This window comes from Cryptomeria japonica, chromosome 2 (genome assembly GCF_030272615.1).
Source record: "Cryptomeria japonica chromosome 2, Sugi_1.0, whole genome shotgun sequence".
In the NCBI taxonomy this organism is placed as follows: domain Eukaryota; kingdom Viridiplantae; phylum Streptophyta; class Pinopsida; order Cupressales; family Cupressaceae; genus Cryptomeria; species Cryptomeria japonica.
The window spans coordinates 381,188,231-381,201,786 of record NC_081406.1 but is presented as its reverse complement, the minus strand read 5'-3'; positions in this window follow the sequence as shown (position 1 = coordinate 381,201,786).

Sequence of the window (13,556 nt, the reverse complement as noted above, 5' to 3'; positions counted from 1 at the left end):
GGTTTTGATTTCTCCTTTTATAATATTCAAGGAGTTTTTTCAAACTGTTACAATGCTTAATAACAAATTCATGTTGCCCTAAAATATATTAATTACCACCTTTCTTAATTTACAATACAATTTTAGGGTTATGATCATTCGCACCAATCGGTACAATTTTATATTTAATTATCTTTAATAGATTAAAATATTTCAAGTTTAATCCCTTTACCTCTGTACTTTGTGAAGAAGTTTATAATAATCCTCCTTAACTGGCAACTTCCCATAATGATCTTCACTTAATTAAAATAATTCTCCCTTTGAATAATGTGTTTATTTTTAAGTGGCAAAGCAAATATTGCCCTTTAAAAATATTTATTATACTTCCTTTTATGAAAGATATTCTATAACTAAGTTTCACACTCAAAATTACTCCTTTTCCATTTCATGCTTCTCTTTGCCCCACTCCTCTATGTTTTAATTCATAGGGTTTATCAATGAAACTCTTCCTTTCGATGAAACACGTTTCAAATTTATAGATATCATAGTTTCATCAAAATCTGAGGACTATTAAATAAGCTCTATTGCTTTTTCAACAATTTTACCTATCTTTGTAGTTGCATTTGTTTTGAATTTCTTCATTCATTGTTTGAAACTCCCCGCTGGGAAGTCATATAATCTGGTTTGATGCTTGTGAATTGTATTTGCTTGTAAAATTTTAAAACCTTTAAAAAGATCAATCTTGCATTCCATGATACCATATTTCCTTGAGGCGAAAATTTTCATGTTGTCTGCTAATACAACTTTTATGTTTCACATGCCATTCTGATACATTTATATGCTACTCGCTTTTTATTTGTCCATGTACATCTTTGGACGGTTCACACGTCTTTTCAAATTACCCTATATTTAGATGAATGCCCATACTTCATTCCAGTGCTATGATTGTGGACTAGGAAGATTCTCCAGTGATTGTGAATATGGATCTTACAGATACCAACTATATTTCTTGAAAGTTTTGTATCAAAATATTCACAGATCAGACAAAGCTTCACCCTCCAGTTAACTCTTGATAGATATTCTCATCATTTTAAAATTTTCATGGTTGTTTCAAACTCCCATTTTCGTATTGAATGTATGCATTTGTTCTTACACCTGCCAATTGCGTAGACTTTGAAGGTTTCATATTGTATTATGAACAAATCCATTCCGTGCATATCACAATTATTGCATGGTTGTGCAGAAAATAAGGATGCTGGCAAGGTCATAAAATGTGATTCCCAAGCTCCTTCAGCAGACATTTTCCATAAATCCATTTTGTGCATGGTCTACGATTTGTGAATTTGGCGCTACATCTTTTAATTACAGTTGTTGCTTATATGTTTCTATATTGGCATTATGTCTATGTTATTGAGTAATTTTTATCAACTCATGTCATGTCCATGCCTGATTCCAAGGCTACCATGCTAGCTGAAGGCTACAAACTTGGCTTAATATCGGCCAACTGCATTTTCCAAAAAGTTTTTCTTTTTAAAAATTTAACAAACTCATTTTTTGTCTACCTCCATTCAGCTTTTCACACATCGTAATCTATTCAAAACTTCTACTTTGGTGCAGGATAGATAGCGGGTAGGGTTAGGTTTGAATCTTCCTCAAATTTGGAAAGTCATCACCAGTTTCCTTTATCGGTATATCTTACCCTTTCGGTAAGACAATTTTTTATCATGCCGATGAGCTATGCTATGCTAAAAACATGGAGAACCTTTACAAGTTTCTTTTTAGTGTAGCTTCTTCCTTCTTTGTAGCCTTTTTTGCTTTTATAGATATTAATCTTACATTGATAACAAGTTATTTGCTAGAACATGGAGCCCACTGATACTTTCATTTTGCCTCTCGGATGATTTAAATATTAAATTATTTCATAATTTGATATCAAAAACTATAAAAAAAATATCGAAATATTTTAATTTGTCTTCTTGCCATTTCAGATAAATTTACTGTAGTCAAGTTGTGCATCCTCAAGCCATGAAAATTGGAAAGACATTATGAAATTTAAAATAAAACATGGTTTTCTCATCCATTTTTTAGCAGCTCGCAAATTTCAAGTACCTCTTTTGTAAATTGACCCTGTCGACTACATCACTCACTCAAGAGAAGATTAAAATAATATGCCATATGATCTCGTATGACCATGAAATTGGAACTAGAATCACTTGAGACCAAAATAATAGGTGGGTCACTTTCAGGATCTCAAAATTTGAAAAAATTTCCAGATGCGTTTTTTGGCTCAAGGCAGTCAGGAAACAATTTAAAATCCTGTCAAAAATTTTCTTTAGACCACCAATGCTGGAAAGCATGCAGACATCTGAGCTAATAATTTGAAACAAAAAATGGTTCTGTAAAATCCATCTTGACCTGTGAGATATTATCCATCAAAGTTGGCCTCTAGAGTGTTTCTGACAATATGTTGTTATGAGGACAATGCAACCTCGAAAAAGTTGGAGCTTAAGAAAAATATCAAACGAGCTCCAATGTTTACAAAATCTTGCAGGAATATTTATGAATGTGACATAAATGTTGTACCAAGATGGTTTTGTATGACAATCATCGGATGCAGAGGAATTAATTCCCAAAGGTGGCCTTGGAATAGTTATGTGACTAGACTAGTGTGTACCTAAATTTTGCTACTTGACAAAGGCATCAAATTTGACCAAGAAAGGATTAATATGGATAATAATGCTCATTTATAATTGGTAACCCTAATTGCAATGTCAAATTTATTATCAAATTCAATATTTGGATGGGCATTTTTAGGGGTGTTTGTTGGTTTTGCTTATTTAGGGACCCTAAATTTTGCAAAAAATTAGGGTTCTAACAATGGCTCTATCTGGGGATGTATGCCCCCTATGGGCATAGCAAGAATCAAGTTTTCTTTGGTAGAGTATACCATTGCCAATCACCTCCCTTCTGTAGATTATGTTAAAACTGCATCTGGTGGCCCCTAGGTCCCAAAAACATGAACACTCATTTTTTCCTGGATCAAACACCTGGTTCTCATTTTGCAACAACATTTGAATTTGGCACATATCATTGACCAATCTGAATTCATCATGAGGCACATCAATTGTCATCTTTCCATGTTTGTCATATATGTTATAGTGACTTCTATTATTGTAATTTATCCTATAACCTGGATAATGGTCTTTTGAGTAATTACTCAGGTAATTACTTTCTCCTTTTCCCCTTACTTTTGGGGACGTTGGAATTTCATAAATTATTATATCCACACTTTGAAATTGTCCCTGGTTTACATATATCTTATTTCTCGTTCCTCTTTTTTAAGCATGTTGTACATTACCCACTTGACATTTGTTTTTGCCTTCTACTTCATGCTTAGGTTTAGGCGAGATATCAACATTAGGGTTCAAAATATTATTACTCTCTTCTTTGGGTATTTCCTCATAAAAAGTTAAAAACTTATGTTTTTCCTATTTTCCTTTTGAAGTATCTTCATGTCCGCAAATGCCCTATTGTTCATCCCTATATTATAGAGGTTCTCCACTTTAATCAAAAAAATTTGCTGTTCAACTTTTATTTCATCCTTAGTGATGTCAACATTGGAACTCAAGAAGTAATTATTTTTTACTTTAGATATTGTTTCACATTCTTCCACAGAACTATACACCTCATATTTTCCCACTGAACCAACATCCATCACTATACCGCTCATTCCATCTAAACTTACTTTTTCCTCTTCAAACATTGGACTGGAAAATTCAAACATACCATATGTGTATATGCCCTAGCAAAATAATTGAGGCTCCTTTGAGACTTCGCCATATAATGGATTTGAAAAAATTTGGAGGCCATTTTCAAATGTATTTTCTTCTATGTGTTGATCACAATGCACATTTTTATTAGATACAACCTCCTATGTCTTCCGTGAATTTCTATGATGCATATATTCAGTATCAAATTTTATCTATGCAGGAGATAGAGGTTTTGAATTTCTCTTATATTTATGATACTCTATATCCAACAAATCTGAAATTTGTTCACCATTGAGTCAATATTCTTCTTCTTCACCAATTAAATCATCGCAGTTCTCATGTATGGATGAATCAACCATTTGTTTATTGTCAAACAAGTATGCTTCTTCACATGGAGACCATTCCTCATCATCACTATCGACAATAATTTCTTCAGGTTCTGACTCGTACTCACAAACATCATCAATTACTTCTTCATCAGATGGGCCTTCCAAATGGATAACTGATTCTCCTATATATTTGTCTTCATTTGCATCTCTTATGTTGATGTTACTCTTCTCACGTATATCATGTAGTGTCATGTTCATCTCCATAGCAACCGAACACGCTAATTCCAAATTATTAGGTCTGCATTCCCTCATGAGTAATTCCATGAGCATAGATATATTAGGCCTTATATCATCAGGTATTTGAAATAAGTTGTCATCATTCTACCAATTAATCCTTTTATAGATTCTCCTTCCTTTCTCCTTATGCTGAAGAATGCATTAATATGTGTGAAAGGATCAATATAATGATCTATTTGAATCTGATTATGGAATGTAAAACATTGTGGAGAATAGACTAATGGATTGATGACAAATACATTTTCTTCAATGATGCCATAGAACTCCTCTACAAACCACCATTCAAGTTTCTCCCATGATGAGATGCTTTGTAGGGACAACAACCTAAAAATCTATTCTGCAACATCTTGCAGTGTCATCACAAACAATTTCATGATCAATTCGATTGCACAAATATGAAAATTTTCAATAAACTAGTAAAATAATTTCAAATGCTCAATTGGTGATTCACCCTTCGCTCCATGAAACCTCGGCATATGGGTTTTAAGCTCATAGGGGAATGGATATGGATACATAGGGATGTTACTGAAATCCAACGACCTGTATGCTTCATAAAGTTGCCATTTTGTATATGTATGTTGTATCCCTGAACACAGAGCTTCATAAGAATATGGATACTGATACATTTTGGATTGATATTGTATCAACCACTGATCTTTTCTTCATTAATTATACACAGAGTCGCCAATTCCTTCATAGAGGACAAAATTTCTTTTTGTTTCTTCTTAGTTTCTTTCCCACAGCAGAGTCCTTTTTATGTTTGTTCTCCCCAGTAGAGTCGCCAATCTGTTGGGTCTCAAATCAATAGATTGGACAAGTTCTAAAGAAATGCCAACTCCTATGATCAAATATGCCAATTGACTTGGCCAACTTATAGAGTGAACCTATGTGGTTACTAACTCCCTCACTTTAGGCTCTGCAAGACCTAGGCGGGTATACCTATTCACTAGTGGATTTCGATGACTAATGTTTTTTATAGTAGATTGAGTATCTTGATCTAAATTCTTCCCTACCTCAGAATGGCATAGGTTCCTAGGATAGGTGGCTTTTAGATGAGTTTAAGATTGTTGTTGTGAAAGCTGTTTGATCTTGTACTTGAAATTTATAAGTATGTATACTATTGCTAATTGGTTTTATGTGTCCTACTCAACTAGTCTTATTGATTTAATGTAAAGGTAATTAATATGATAAAGAATGTGATTTGTAAATGACCAGTGTCTTCCCTGTTATTTGGGCTACAAAGTCTTATATTCTTCTAGGACTTAATGTATGATTTATGAGACAATTCTTAAACTTACCCCTTTGGTAAATCTATCAATTATTGTTTCTTAAAAGAGATATGTCAGATGTTTATGTTATAGACAGCCTGAATGAATTTAACCCTAACCTTAAGGGACCATTAAAGAAAGAGCTACAAGGAACAATGATAGTTCACTAGTAGATCTTTTGATTCAGATTTATAACATAAGAACATAAACTTCACTGCAAGAATACAAGTAACCTTATCTTCTCAGAGATATATCACAAACAATTGCCTATAGAAAATGAAATAACTCACAACACATATGCGAAGGAAAACAACTGATTGTATTAAAGGTTCAAAATAGTACCGTATTATCCATAGTTTATATTATATTTCTTTCATAATGTCCCCTTTTTCTCCGGTTTTGATTTCTCCTTTTATAATATTCAAGGAGTTTTTTCAAACTGTTACAATGCTTAATAACAAAGTCATGTTGCCCTAAAATATATTAATTACCACCTTTCTTAATTTACACTACAATTTTAGGGTTATGACCCTTCGCACCAATCGGTACAATTTTATATTTAATTAACTATCTTTAATAGATTAAAATATTTCAATTTTAATCCCTTTATCTCTGTACTTTGCGAAGAAGGTTATAATAATCCTCCTTAACTGGCAACTTCCCATAACAAACTTAATGAAAATAATTCTCCCTTTGAATAATGTGTTTATTTTTAAGTGGCAAAGCAAATATTCCCCTTTAAAAATATTTATTATACTTCCTTTTATGAAAGATATTCTATAACAAATTTTCACACTCAAAATTACTCCCTTTCCATTTCATGCTTCTCTTTGCCCCACTCCTCTATGTTTTAATTCATAGGGTTTATTGATGAAACTCTTCCTTTCGATGAAACACTTTTCAAATTTATAGATATCATAGTTTCATCGAAATCTGAGGACTATTAAATAAGCTCTATTGATTTTTCAACAATTTTACCCATCTTTGTAGTTGCATTTGTTTTGAATTTCTTCATTCATTGTTTGAAACCCCCCACTGGGAAGTCATATAATCTGGTTCAATGCCTATGAATTGTATTTGCTTGTAAAATTTTAAAACCTTTAAATAGATCAACCTTGCATTCCATGATACCATATTTGCTCGAGGCGAAAATTCCATGCTATGTCTGCTAATACAGCTTGTATGTTTTACATGCCATTTTGATACATTTATATGTTGCTCGCTTTTTATTTGTCCATGTACATGTTTGGACAGTTCACATGTCTTTTCAAATTACCCTATATTTAGATGAATGCCCATACTTCATTCCAGTGCTACGATTGTGGACTAGGAAGATGCTCGAGTGATTGTGAATTTGGATCTTACAACTATATTTGCTTGAAAGTTTTGTATCGAAATATTCACAGATCCGACAAAAGTTTCGCCCTCCAGTTAACTCTTGATAGATATTCTCGTCATTTTAAACTTTTCATGGCTGTTTCAAAACTCCCATTTCCATATTTAATGTATGAATTTGTTCTTACACCTGCCAATTGCGTAGACTTTGAAGGTTTCATATTGTATTTGTCCCACAGATACTGAGAGGGGGAGGGTGAATTAGTATCTAACTGGTGAATTGAATTTCTTAACTTAAAACATGTAGAACATATTATAACAGTGTACCGGTATGCAAGAAATAATGCAATAAATAGAATTAAAGTCAACCACATGAAAAACACACCATAACATAAGGATTTTAACGAGGAAACCCGATGTGGGAAAAACCTTGGTGGGATTTGTGACCCACAATATTCACTTACTGGCCAATAAGAGAATATTACTTACAAGAGGGGCCTGCACATGTAGGAAGGCCAACTGCCTAGAGCTCACTGCTCAAATACAAAATGGGAAGTCTCACTGACTTACAAAATGGATTATACAAATCTAGTATCTTTTACTGCTTCAAAATAGCATCTGAAATGCCAAATCCAGTACCGGTTTCTGCTTTGCTTCTTACATAAACCCTTAACCTATAATTCGCATAATAGGTCTACCTTATTTTGCGTAATTACATTCCTCTTTCTTTTTTTTAACAAATGTTCTATAATGATCTCTCTTATATAAGAGTCATTTTACAACTTTGCCAAGTTGGCTTACAATGATTTTACAATGATAAACAAAATATATTACAACAAAAATCCTGTCGGCCTTTGTGTTGGTATGCTTCCTTTCATTGCCGGTGCTGGTGATGTGAGTATCGGTGTAGATCCTGATCTTGCTAGTGCAAGTGTCATAGGATTGTAAGGTTGCCATCAATGACAAAACCTTCAATCACCTACAATGTCTCATTGGAGTGTGCATATTCCAACAATCTCCCCCTTTGGCATTGATGGCAACACTCATGAGAAAATCCAAAAATGTTTCCAAAAATATGTTACCAAAAATATAAGAGCTCCCCCTGAGTAGATAAGTCTTCTGCCGGTTATTTTCTCATACTACTACTCCCCCTTTGGCATAAATGACAAAGGTTGTCAAGATGTCAGTAGAGTTATAGTCTCAACCTTGTAACTGGGTGGTTACATTTTGAAAAAGATCTGCCAAAATCAAGTTTATACTTTCCATAAACTTCTTTCTGTCCTTTATTGTTGTCTCTATTCTTTGAACTGTACTGGTGAGGTGTTGCATATGCTCTACCAGTGTTCTCTGTCCCTGTACTAGTGCCTCAGATATTTCCTTCCATAATGATGCTAGATAGTCCAATCTTGGACTCAGTCTTAGTCTCAAATTATTTGCCTTATTTACTATTCTCTTCTTTTCTCTTTCTAACTTAAGTAACTCTTCCTCAAAACTTGTTATCCTTTGTTCAAAAACTGATAATGTACCAGGTGAGTTAACAAAATTGTCAGCAAGTTTATTTATTTCTTCTTGTATCTTGCTCATTTTCTTATCTATGTCTACTATCAAAAAGTTTGTCTTGCAAGTATCTTTGTACAGAGTTTTAAATTCCTTCAATAAGTTACATAGTTCTGGTAGAAGTGTGTCAAATTCCCTAGTACAATTCTTTATCTAATCTTCAAAGAATGTTTGCTTTTCAATTTCTAACTTATCCTTCAATGCCTCTTCCTTTATTTTCTCAACAGTCATTGTGTTCTCAGCGATGTATTTACACAAAGTATCAAGTTGGCTTAAAGAATCCTTATTGGCTATGTTACAGTTAGGAGCTATCATCTTCAAAATTGGGATTGTGTCATCTATAGCTTTATAAGCCCGTGAACTACAATCTGTTATCCTTTTGATGGAGTCCAAAGGTACTTTAGTTACATTTGTTGATTTGTAACCTACTGAGGAGGAACCAGCATTCTGAATTCCACTGGTGGAGGAGGTAACCAAGCTTGTAGTGACCTCTGGTAGGTCAGTCTGTGTTTCCATCTCCTTGAGCAATGGTTTTTGATCTTCTCCTGTTGTCAGTGGCACTGTTTCCATGTGAATTTGTTCCTATTCTAGAGCATGTTGCTCTGCTTGTCTCTCTATTTGTTGCTCTATTTTAGTCTCAATCTAAGTCTCTACCTGTTGCTCTGTGTTATCAACTTCAACTTTTCTTTCAGTATTGTCAATGTTGTCAGTTGTCGGTGGCTCACTAGCCATATCTATCTTGTCGGTTGTATCTTTGTCTATCTTAATGTTGACCTTTTGTGTATCAACATCAACTGTGTATAGTACCTTAGGGTTAGGATTTGTATCCTCTATGTCCAACCTCTCATCTGTCAGTTGATCTTTAGTAGTTGTTACCGGTGATGTAGTTGGAGGTGGTGGGAGTAAGTTGTCTTTTACTTTGATGCTCGGAGGTCCACCAACCTTTCCTTTTCCTTTGGCCTTCTCCTTCTGGTATACCTTTATTGGTTTGGGGTTCCTGTACTCTTCCTATTTTTCTTTCTCAACAAGGAATATGTCCCATGCATTTTCTATTTCCTTTGTTACTTCATTCACTCTTCAAACCATTAATGCAATATGTCGGTGTGCAGTAGAGAATATTGACTGGTTGGCTTCTGCAATTAAGTCATCTATCTCCTTAGGTGAGTTTACTGGGTAAACAACAATTAACTTTTCAATTTTGATTTTCTTATCAAGCTCTACAACAGCTTGTCTTCTTGCTTCCAGTCTTTTGAACAATTCATCTGGTATTTCATCTATCACTTCCATTAAGAACTTCTTATAGATGTCCACGTGTAAAATGACATTGTTTTCAACTTGTTCTTTTTCATCTACTAACAGTGTATCATAGACCTTTCCTATGTTCTTGAGTTTCCCTTCCTCTGTGATTTTATTTAGCAATTTTTCAAGAGGGGCCATATTTTGTTTAGTCTTCTTCTTCTTTGCTGTCAAATTTTTCTTTGGAGTTGTCTTTCTAACCGGAGACCTCAATGCCTGTTGTTTTTGTCTAGTCCTTCTAGGCAAGGGTGTGGATGCCGGTGAAGGATCCCTTTTTCTTACAACTCTTTTGAAAGTTGTAGGCATGTCATTCTCTGAAGAAGTAGCTACTGGTGATAGGTGAGTCTTAGGTTGTAGAGTTCCAAACTCATCCTTAGTGATACCAGTTTGTTTCAGTACATCTTCTTTAATAGCCTTAGCCTTTCTAGAACCTCTTCTCACAACTGCTTCAACCTTTTTCACTCTCTTCTTAGATTGAATTTGTTTTTCAATGGTCTCAGCACTACCAAATACTTCTTCCTTAGGTTCATTTGGTGCTTCCAGAAGTGCTTTAGCATAAGTTTCAATGATATGATCATCGGTCTCATAACCCATCTTTGTTACCCAAATTGTTCTTGGGATGACTGCTTCCATCCAGATCTCATCCTTTTTTATCACAAAACATATTTCATTCTTGTATTTGTTGACAATCTTCTGTGACAGTCTAATCCTTTTCTTCATCCTAACCTTTAGTGCTTGAAAATAGTCATGAATATTCTTTTCTTTGTTTTCACCCATGTTGTCAAATAGGTCTATTAACTGTTTTCCTACCGGTATATCAAATCCAAGGTTCTTATTGCCTATAATGGGAACCTGTTTGGTTATGTGTAGCATCAAGCATACAAGTAGATTTCCAAATCTAAAAGTTCCTTTCTTATCCTTCTTGATTTTACCTAAGTTATCAATCAACTCATCTTTTAACCATTCACATACATCAATTTTTACATTGTCTTTAACCATGTCATAAGCACTCTTAATGCATAAACTGGAAACTGCGTTAAGTCTATTTGCATGAGTTGCTTTGTACCCTAAAATCATGCTAACAAATCTCACATTTATATCGGTCACATCATTAACCCTTAGAGACCTTCTGTCTAATGTTGTACCAGTTAAGTTCATTACTAGGTCATTGGAGACCTTCTTAGTCTTGTATGTTCTATTACCAGTGGAAGGTAACCCTGTTACTACTATCACAGCTTCCTTTGTAATTTTGTGAACTGAATCAAGCCAAAAGAATGAACCATGTGCCCTGCTTAAAACTATCCTAATCACTTCCTTGGAAAATTCAGGAATGCAGAGGATTTCAGTGAATCCTAGGGTTTCAACAACTTTATGTCCAGGTTTTACATTTCTAGAATTGTCACATATAACAGTCTTATACATGTTGTAGATAGGAATTTGGAAATCATCAAAGCAAATAGAAAATTAGACTAACTCAACCATGAAAACTAAATTGCAATGATAAGAAATCCTAAAAACATTCAATAGAGATATGAAAACAAGACATTCAAACCAAATGCAAACCATTACAAACGCGAATATCTCCTCCATAATTCTCCATTGTCCTTCTTCCTCCTTCAAATTGCTTTGTTTGTGGATCTCACCTACAAATGCAAAAGCATAGTATGAAAGCAAGATGAAATGGCAGTGTAAGGATACTAGAAGTGTGATTGATTCTCTGAAAATGTGGTTAGATCCATTGATTGAAGAAAATCATCCAATTTATAGACAAATTGGAGAGATGACAAGAATAGCATGAAGAGATTTGAAAGGAAATTTCAAATCAAGAATGACAAATATGACAAATTATGACAAAATTGACAAAATTGACATGCCATTCCCATGAAATTAGGGGAAATATTAGAAAAATAGGAGAAAATAGAAAATTAGGTTAGAAATGATGAATTGGAAATTAGGAAATTAGAAATTAGAAAATTAGGTAAATTAATTAATAATTTTTCATTCATTAATTAATTCACAAAAAGAGGGGGAATTAATTAGCCAATTAAATAAATATTTAATTGTGACAAGAAGACTTAGGATAAATAAATAAATTATTTAACCTAGAGGGAAAATGACAAACAAGATTAAATGAATAAATCATAAAACCCTAGAAGATGAATTAGAAATGCAAGGACAACAATTAGGTCTTGTCAAAAGATAATTGATGTAGGGTCGATTTGATCATGATTTTGATTGACAAAGGACAAATGCTGATAAATGATTGAGATTGGTTGACAAAAATCAATGACAAATTGACCAAGATTGACAAGGAGATCAAATTGATAGGCGCCATTGATGAGGAACAATGACTAATTGATCCAAATTGACACGATTGAAAAGGACAACAATCGATGACGAATCAATCGCAAAATGACAAGATTGACAAGGACAAGGATCAATGACGAATCAATTGCAAGATGACAAAATTGATAGGGATGAGGATCGATGACGAATCGATCGCAAGATGACAAAATTGACAAGGATGAGGATCAATCAAAATCATGACTGAAGATTGTTATCGACAAGACCTAATTCAAAAGTGATAAACATGAGGAATGCAGAAGAAGGACTCGATGCTCACAAATGATAAAGACCAAGTGCGCAACATAGAAGAAATGTTAATACGATGTAAAAACCCTAAAATAAGGCAATGCGCAAATGTTAAAGTATGACTCCGCAAGCATTGACCATTTTTAGATGTCTACATTTTGCCCCTCTTTGAGACAATGTGATTTTAAGTGTTGTTTCAAAGAACAATAATGAAAATGCCCCAGACAATGACAATGACATATGCATGCCCCCTCGAGGAATTGGCCAGAAACATCCAGACAAGAGGCCAATTGATCGATAAGAATAATAGAAAATGATAGGTTTGAACAAATCAAGAATTGAAGGTCAGATGCACGAATTACAAGCAATAGAAGGTGAAAAAGACCGTGACTAGCATAAGATGAAGAGCATGATCATCCATCTAGGCACTGACAAAGATCTATAAATGAGACAAAGAGAAGGAAAAGAGCTCATTTGCACTAGCCAAAGTGGAGGATTTGTTGCTCTGGAAAAGGACCCTTGCAGAGAGATGGTGAATGTTCCAATGGTAGATCACCTTGGGGAACATGTACGCACCTACAGATGATCGGATGATGCAGGAGCAGCGGTATGTAGCTCAAAAACCCATATTGTCAATTTCATGAATTTTGCTGGATTGCGGGACATTGTGGGGCCCACAAGCAATAGAAAAAGGGACATATGTGCCTATGTGGGTGAATTATGTGCTTGTGTGAGGATGTTCTATGCCTGTGTAGGGTACACAGGTGCAACTTGATGCTGCACAGGTGCAGGACAAGGTACACAGGTGCAGTTGTGCACTTAGGACCCTAATTTGACTGAAAACAGTGCGCGGATGATCCCAAAAAGGGGGATAAGGGTAGGATAGGTCAAAATAGATAAGAAACACCCTGATTTGTGCATGAAACAAGGAAATGCAGCCCTTAGGAGAAAACCCTAAAACTGACAAAGTGTGCCCCAATTGTGATGCAGAGTTGACAGTATCCATTGATTACACAGGAGAATAGACCCGACTGCTTCATGTTTCAACATAGACTCAAGAACACAGACAGGGATACATTAGCAGGACTTGGATTATACTATATTACATACATGCCTGAGATTAGGGCAAACAT